This window comes from Chiloscyllium plagiosum, chromosome 6, assembly GCF_004010195.1.
Source record: "Chiloscyllium plagiosum isolate BGI_BamShark_2017 chromosome 6, ASM401019v2, whole genome shotgun sequence".
NCBI classification, from domain to species: Eukaryota; Metazoa; Chordata; class Chondrichthyes; order Orectolobiformes; family Hemiscylliidae; genus Chiloscyllium; species Chiloscyllium plagiosum.
Genome location: NC_057715.1, coordinates 90,508,229 through 90,517,144, shown reverse-complemented (window position 1 = coordinate 90,517,144; position 8,916 = coordinate 90,508,229). Strand labels below are relative to the sequence as shown.

The 8,916-nt window shown below is 40.9% G+C and overlaps 1 long non-coding RNA gene across 1 annotated transcript; it reads right to left on the bottom strand.

Annotated features, from left to right (window-relative positions):
* Positions 1-3,773: 3,773 nt before the first annotated feature.
* Positions 3,774-8,339, bottom strand: LOC122551162. The gene is made up of 3 exons (XR_006312039.1): positions 8,326-8,339; positions 4,431-4,435; positions 3,774-3,886 (listed from the first exon to the last, which is right to left on the bottom strand). It is a non-coding gene; the product is annotated as an uncharacterized LOC122551162 (long non-coding RNA).
* Between the last annotated feature and the right edge of the window lie 577 nt (positions 8,340-8,916).

Sequence of the window (8,916 nt, the reverse complement as noted above, 5' to 3'; positions counted from 1 at the left end):
TTGTGAGGGAGCGGCGGTGGAGGAGGCCCAGGACCTGCATGTCCTCAGCAGAGTGGGAGGGGGAGTTGAAATGTTGGGCCACAGGGCGGTGGGGTTGATTGGATTTTAAGGATGGCAAACTTTAACTAGTGGAGTGCTTTAGGATCAGCCTTGGGACAGCAACAATTCACAATATGTGCCAACAATTGGGATGAGGAAAGTGAATGTACTATCATCAAGCTTACAGATTACACAAAGTAGGTGGAAAGGCAAATGATGGGGATAGCTCAAAGAATCTGCAAAGAGATTTGGACAGGTGCAGCCAGTGGGTGAAAACTTGGAAGATGGAATGTCTTGTAGGAAAATGTGAGGTGATGTACTTTGGCAGGAAGAATAGACAAGCTGAATATTACTTAAATGGAAGAAGACTACAGAAGGGCATGGTACAGAGGAAATTGGGAGTCGTTATGCATAAGTCATAAAAAAACTACCAGACAATTTCAGTGGTAATAGGGAAGGCAAATGGAATGTTGGCCTTTATTTTGAAAGGAATGGAGTATCAAAATGTGGAGGTCTTGATAAAAGTATACAAGATACTAGTCACAACTGGAAGACTGTGAATAGTTTTGGACCCCTTAACTAAAGAAAGGTGTTACTGGCATTGGAGGAAGCCCAGAGAATGTTCAATAAGTTGATTCTATCTTAGGGACTGTTTTATGAGGAAATGTTGCATAGATTGGGCCTGTAATCATTGGAGTTTAGAAGAATGAGAGGAACCTTACAGGGTAGGTATGGAAAGGCTATGTCGTCTTGTGGGACGGTCTCAGACCAGAGGGCATAATCTCAGAATGAGGATTCACATATTTAAGACAGAGATGAGGAAGGATTTCTTTTCTCACAGGATTGTGAATTTGAGGAATTCTTTATACTAAATAGTGCTATAGGGGCTGCATCACTACGTATATTCAAGGGTGAGATAGACTTCTTTTTAATCAGTAACAGAATCAAGGATTTTGAGAAAAAGAAAGGAAAATAGGTTCAAGGATTATCAGGTCAGCTGTGACCTCATTGATTGGCAAAGCAGACTTGAATGGCCTACTTCTGCTCTCAGGTTAGACCGTAGGATCATGGTCTAACCCGAGATCAGGGCGAATAATGGAATGTCTGAGTCCTAAAAAAGCTGACAACAATTCAAAGCAATTCAAACACTTTAGTGATTGGATTCATGCATAACACACAGGGAAACAGCAGCATGTTTGTGAACAATTGTTGTAGGAACATGGATACGTGTTTCACAGTATTTATGGCTTAAACACCTTCAAGTAATTCATCACTGGATTTATTCTTTGTGTAAGGCAGGCAGTTTGCCGATAATTCCAGTGTTCAGCTCTTTTCCCAACTCTTCTGAAAGTAAAATCGCCATCAAGCAATAAAAACAACTCAATAATAACTTTTTTATGGGGCCTTTAATCAAGATGTTTCAAGGAGATCTGTCAAAGAAAATTTAACCTTGAGCCACATCAGAAGATATGAGGCCAAGTGATCTGAAATAACCACCCCATCACCTTTCATTTACATTTGCACATTACACTGACTATGGACAGCCAGCTCAGAATCAGTCCCTGAAGTGAAGAGATTCTGAATCCCCCGTTTATATTTTCTTTAGTCCCCTGAACTGAGGAGATTCTAAATTCCCTATTTATATGTACTTTTTTCTAAGTCCCCTGTTTACATATACATTTTTATAACCCCGCACTACCTAACAGTGCCTAAGAGTGCTTATTTATTCCCCAGTACCCATGCTGTGTGTGTGCTGGTGTAGGATACAGTGAAGAATGAGTGCAGAAATCTTTATTCATATTCCACCACCAGGAAGAAAGGAAACACCTGAGCAGTCAGTGATAAATAATGCCCTTCTCAACAAAGGGTATTGCTAAGTGATCAAAAAAGTGAAGGGGAGGGAGGAATCAAATCAATATAGAGTCAGAAGGGGAAATAAAACACTCCACATCCCATGGTACCCACCTCTCCCTGAAAGTCTCGAGGATGTTGGTGGACACCACATGCTCCTTCGCCAGGGATACCTGGGCCCAAATATATTTTTTGGCTTTTTGAAAAACTTGAATCCCTGATTATATTTTTTTTCCCACATGCCCCACACTACCAGCTAACAGCAGTTGTGCTTCCCCTGTATATATTGGTCAGACAGGGCTTCCTGATTGTCCCAGGTTAACAACTCCAATCAAGGTTCTCATAGTCAATAAGATTCACCTGGTTCCAATCACTACATCATCAAATGCTCAGTCAAAAAGGTAGGGTTTAAGAAACAGCCAGAGAACAAAATGGAGATCGAGAGCAAGAGAGATTTAGGGGGAGACTTTCAAAGCACTGGACCTTGGCTGCTGAAAGCATGGCCACTAAGGGCAGAGTGACTAAAATTGGGGATATTCAAGAGGTCAGAATTGAATGAGCATAGATATCTCAGAGGCTTATAAAGCAGAGAAGGTTTTTAAAAAATAAGGAGAGATGAGGCTCCAGATGAATTTGAAAATGAAAATGAAAATTTTAAAATTAAGTTTTTTTATAGATATTTTTATTGAAAATTTAACATGTTTTTACATGTTTACAAAAGAAAACTAAAAAAAAACCCAAGTATAAACATTGATATACAGTTAAATCTTAAATAAATGATAACCAAAATCTATCAAACAAGAAAACAGAACTACCAAGAGAAAAAAAACAAAACTCGATTAACTACTCGTCTAACTTACAACTAACCAGGGTGTACTATTAAAATTCTTACATTATTCAAGAGGAAAACAAAACCCAATGGATAACACATAAATTGAGCAGTCTTATATATGCTCGGAATGTGTTAACATCAGATCACAACAAAACCCGTATTCGTGCAGGATTCCTCTCCCAGAGGGCCCCGGACCAGCCAAGTTCACCCTCTCAATTAAATAAAGGCCCTTGTAGGATGACCGAGGTATCTGTACTTGTGTAATTCAAGAAGGGCTGCCATATTTTATGGAGTAATTTGGTTTTTCTCCTGGTGCACCATATTTGTAAGGAAGTCAGAGGGAGTATATTCCATAATTATTCTGTGCCAACTCGAAAGTCCATGAGGGCCCTCAGCCACCCAGTTTACCAAAATGTTTTTCCCTACACAGAAAGAGAGAATGGAAAATAATCTCTTCCCTGTCGTAATTTCAGGTGTTCTTTAACCAATAAATGTGTCTCCTATAGGAGAGCTATATCGGTCTTTTCTTTCTTGAGGTTTGATAATATTCTCCTCCTTTTGATTGGTGAATTACTCCCCGTGACATTCCAGGTACACCATTTAATCGACCGATCATCCATAATCACCAGGCAAGTCCGAGACCCCCCGGGAGAAGAAACCCTAACCAAAACATCCCGAGCATAGAGCATATAAAATTCACAAAAATGAAAGCTCTTTAATACATTCAGATCAATATAATAAAAAACTATATCTAAATAAAAGAAATATAAAACGTATTTAAACGGAGATCTTCCCCCTTATTCCCAGGGGCGTCACTTCCTTTCCAAAAAACCCATCATAACCTCTCCCAACCAGTGCCCCACCCTTGACCCAGGCACCCCATGATAGGATAAAGAAAATTCAAGTATACTACTGAGCTAGAACTAACAGTGAGTACCCTATTCCCCCACCCACACCAACACCTGGATATATTTGGTAATGTTAATACCATATATGTTAATATCATATAGTCATGAACATATATGACTATAAAATTACAGTCTTAGCAAATAACAATTAAATATAGTAATACAAAATAACAGGGGACAACAACCCCGCTCCCAAGGTCAAAGATAAAATAGGATAAGGTAGCCACCTTCCCCCCATTTACATTAACTAGACCCCCTCATTATATATATATATAAAAAAAGGGGAAAAGAAAATCGCAAAGTGAAGAATGAATAAATAAACCCTTCTTCCCACCCCCTGGAGATAATATTAAACAGTAAGGTAATGAAAGGAAAAAAAAGGGAGTAAATCGGGGTGGGGATAGGGCAAAACAACATCAATTAACCCTTATAATTTATCCAAGAGAGTCCAAAAGTTCCTTGGCCTTCTCCGGTGATCCGAAGTTATACATGGACCCTTCATGGCTGAAGTGTAGTATAGCTGGGTAGCGCAAGGAGTATTGAATGTTTAAATCATTTAAACACTTCTTCGCTTCATCAAACGCCTTCCTCTTTTGGACCAGAGCTGGGGAAAAGTCCTGAAATAACTTAATCTTGGATCCTTTGTAAGTCATGGCTTGGGGAACTTTCCCAAGATTTCTGGAGGCTTCCAAGAGCATCTGCCTCACCTTATTGCTCTGCAGCCAGAACAGGACCAGGCGGGAGCGTTGGTTTGAGCCGGGCCCGCATATTGCAACCCGGTAGACCCATCCCTCCCTTACCTGGCCTGATCCAACCTCCAGATTTAAAAGCTGTGGAAGCCACTGTTCAAGGAGCATTGTAAGCTAGCCTTCTTCTTCCAGTTCGGGAAGGCCCAGCAAACGAATATTTTTTCGATGACCTCAATTCTCGAGGTTGTCAATGTGATTCTCTAAGGTCCGGACTTGCTGCTCAAGAGTCCGGACCCAATCCACGGCCAATTCTGCAATAGCCTCTGAGGTGCCGGCCTTTAGCTCCACCCCCTCCGACTCGGTGCTCAATTTCTTCGATGTCTCGGCTGTGCTTTTGTAGCGCGGCTGAGAATGAATTCCATCGACTTCGGAACTCTTCAATGAAAGCATTGATCTTCGCATCGAGTTTAGAGATTAATTCCGCGAGGCTCGCCACTGTAGGTAAGTCCCCCGGGGCGGCTGCGGATGCCTCTGCTGCAGCTGGGGAGGGGCTCCTGCCTGCTGAGAGCTGAGGGCTCCTTTCCCCTAGTCATTTTTACAGGAGACTGAACTGTTTAAATTTAGTACTAAACCACCAATTACATTAAGTAAAAACTATTTTAAATGATTTGGTGAGTGTGGTGAAGGCGGGTGGCCCACTTTGCCTAGGTCTTGGGAGGAGCACTATAGATTCAGACTTGCTGAGTCGCCGCCATCTTGGATCTCCCTAAGTTATCTCTTAAACAAAGGCAGTGTAGTACAAATTAGGACATAGTTCGCAGATCTTAGAAGACCTCAGCTTTACAATGGACAGAACGTGTATGACAGAACGGAGTGTCCTTCATGACAACTGGACATAACAAAATGTTTTATAACCAATTAAGTAATTTTGAAGTATGGTTATTTTGATAATGTAGAAAACACAAGTCAATTTACACAACAAGAAGTGCCCACAAAGCACAATATAATCATCATCAGATAACTGTTCTGGTACTGGGGTAAAGTGAATTGATTCAGAACTGAAGAGAGTCAGTCACAGAGTTATGGCAGGATCAATTGAACTGTAACTGATAGATTATGATATTTGCCAGCAAATAAAGAATGACCAACCATCTGCCATTGACTTTAACTTATGTTGGTAAAAACAAGGACTGCAGATGCTGGAAACCAGAATTTAGATTAGAGTGGTGCTGGAAAAGCATAGCAGGACAGGCAGCATCCGAGGAGCAGGAAAATCGACATTTCCGGCAAAAGCCCTTCATCAGGAATAGAGACACGGTGCCTGCAGAGTGGAGAAATTAATTTATGTTGACCAGTCCCAATTGTGTGTGTTCCATTTTTCTTGTTGCAATTGCAGCAAATGTATTTAGCAGCATCCTACAATTCAGTGTTGTTTCCCCTAAGAGTGATAAACTACCTCTGTAACTGATTGAATGAATGAATGAATGATTTTCTTGTCACATATATCTAGGAAGATATAGTGAACAGTTCACAGAATCTGGCACCATTTTGAGTTAGAGGAAGAGTAAAAAAGAAATTATTTTTGTTCAAATTAGGTCTCAAGCATGACTCCAGAGCTTCTGCAAGTTGTCTGCAAGGTATTCCGGGCCTCAAAGAATCTCCACTCCGGGTACAGCAACAATGGAGCTGATGCCCCAGGGGATGTCAGTTCCATTGCTCTGTCATCTCATCAACATTGCTAAGTGTTCAAGCTCTGAGTCTACTACCACCAGGAATCCCCTGTCTAGGCATTGCTGCCAGGAGTCCCAATCAACACTGCCGACACTGCAGCCAATGCCTCGGTGGCATTACTCTGTCCTCAAAGATGAAGAAAGAAAAGAAAAAGGAAAAGAAAGACTGAAGGAGGAAAGGATGCCGCTGGGCTGGAGCAGATGGGCTAGGAGTCTAAACACTACTTACTGTGACAGTGCCGCCATCTTGAAAAGCTTGATGTGTTAATAGCACAAATTGCCCTGTCCACTGCATGGGAGATATTCATCCCATGTCACACTCAGCGAAATTTGATAACAACACCAAATTTTGTATTCAATAGACATTGGCAGACTACAGACCCCAAACCACATCCCAGTCAAGAAGTGGTGGGGACTACTTTCTAGGCCAAAATGTGACAGGGCAATATGTGCTATTAACGCATTGAGTTTGTAATTTATATAAGCCATTTGGACGAGAACATGGGAGGCATGTTTATTAAGTTTGCAGATGACACCAAAATTGGTGATATAATGGTGAGTGAAGGAGGTTATCTAAGATTACAAAGAGATCTTGATTAATTGGGTCAATGCACTGAAGAGTGGCAGATGGAGCTTAATTTGGCTAAATGTGAAATATTGTATTTTGGTAATACATGCAAGGACAATATTTATACAATTAATATTGTATTGTAGGGCTCTGGTGTGGAACAGAGAGAGATTTAGTCCAAAATTCTTTGAAATTTGCATCACAGATAGACAGGGTGGTTAAGAAGGCCTTTAGCATGCTTGCCTTCATTGCTCAGACTTTCGAGTATAGGATTGGAATGTCATCTTCAGGCTGCATAGGACTTTGGTGAGACCTCTTCTGGGTACTGTGTGCAGTTCTAGTCATTCTTATATAGACAGAATGTTATTAAACTTGAAATTGTTCAGAAAAGGTTTACTAGGATATTGCTGGGAAATGAGGGTTTCAGATAGAAACATAGACTTGAAAGGCTGAGAGTGTTTATCACTGGAGTGTAGAAACTTTAGGGGTGACCTTATTGACATTTATAAAATCATGAGGGGCATGGATAAGGTGAATGACAGGATCTTTTTCCCAGAGTGGGAAAGTTCAAAGCTGGGGGTTATATTTTTAAGGTGACAGGAGAAAGATCTAAAAAAGGACAAGGGGGCAATATATTGACACAGAGAATGGTTCCTGTGTGGAATGAACTGCCTGAGGAAGTAATGGATGAAGGTACAGTTATAACATTTAAAAGACATTTGGATAAATTCATGAATAAGAAAGATTTGGAGGGACATGGGTTAAGCACATGCAGGTGGGACTAGTTTAATTTTGGAAGATGGTCGATGTGGACTGGTTGGACTGAAGGGTCGGTTTCTATGCTATCTGACTTTCTGATTCTAACAGCCAGAATCACTTGATGGATTATACACAAAGTAAATTTTTGGACAAGGTTGAAAAAACATTCTGGTAAGATTAAATCAGTGTCAGATTTTCAAAGCAATAGATCTTAAAATTGTTCAAAATTTTCATTAGTCTCCCAGCAGGAGCTTGCAAAAATATCACATTTCTGTGTACGCTTCTCCCCTGGGAGCTTCCGAGGAAGGTAAAGGGTAGGATTCAACTCTGCCTCTTTGTGAATTGCTATTTTTATTCAAATTAGGACACAGCACATACAAAGGCCTACATTTCAGATGATGGTTGGCTCGGATCTGTGCATTAGTGCAGGAGAAAGTGAGGACTGCAGATGCTGGAGATCAGCGTCGAAGAGCGTGGTGCTGGAAAAGCACAGCCGATCAGACAGCATCCGAGGAGCAGGCGAATCAACGTTTCGGGCGTAAGCCTTTCATTAGTATAACTATGAATGAAAAGAGTTGTCTGCATTACTTCTCTGAGTACATTAAATTTGGAAAGACCTTAGAACAGGAAGCTCCGCAAAGAATAGGAGAAGGCTCCTTTGCAACAAAGGCATGACAAATTCAAGATGGCGCTGGCATGTGGTGATATTTTGTAATCTGTCCATAGCCAATCTTATTTGAACATATCTTATAATTGTTCTGGTCTTCTAACCCTCAATTTGGAGTCTGTCAGAATTACTAACAATATTGTTGCAAATCTACTTTCAGGTCTAAAGGTTCTACACACCTTCTCTGCAGCGTAACGTTGTATTCATTCTGTTCCAATATTTTAAGTACTTTGTATGGAATGATCTGCCTGTACTCACACAAAATAAAAGTGTTCACTATACCTAAGTATATAAAACAACAATAAATTAAATTAAATCAAATCAAAATGATTACCCTGTCACCATATCATTGAAATATGGACTATTCAAGTCATTAATATGTAGCTTTGACATCTGTATCAAGAATATCAGAGACTCTAGAATTGTGCTGGTGGCTGTGAAGGCAGGGGAGCACCTAAAATTCAGCTACTCGCCCCATCACAGTCTAACTACCTACACCTCAGACAGCCTGAAATTGTTTTGGGGGAGGCATCAGATAGTCACCCACTCTTGGCCATTTAATGGCCACTTAAAGGACTCATCCCACCATCAGCAGCATTTTACCCATTAAGGAGTAGACCCACATCTGAGGGAAGCCTAGAAGCTTTCATTCTAGGGAAGACCAGCTTTGGGAGCCCCCTAGGATTATTGATGGTGTCTCCCTCTGATTTATCTGCCCTTTAGCTCCTGTCCCCCAATGTCTTAAGTCTGCACCCCCATGCATTTGCTGAGACCCCTAATCCCAAATTGACCTGGGCTCATCAGAATGATATGACTGACTGTTCTTCCAGCATTCACCACCGCCTCCTGGCTCATGTTGCATGAATTAAAGAG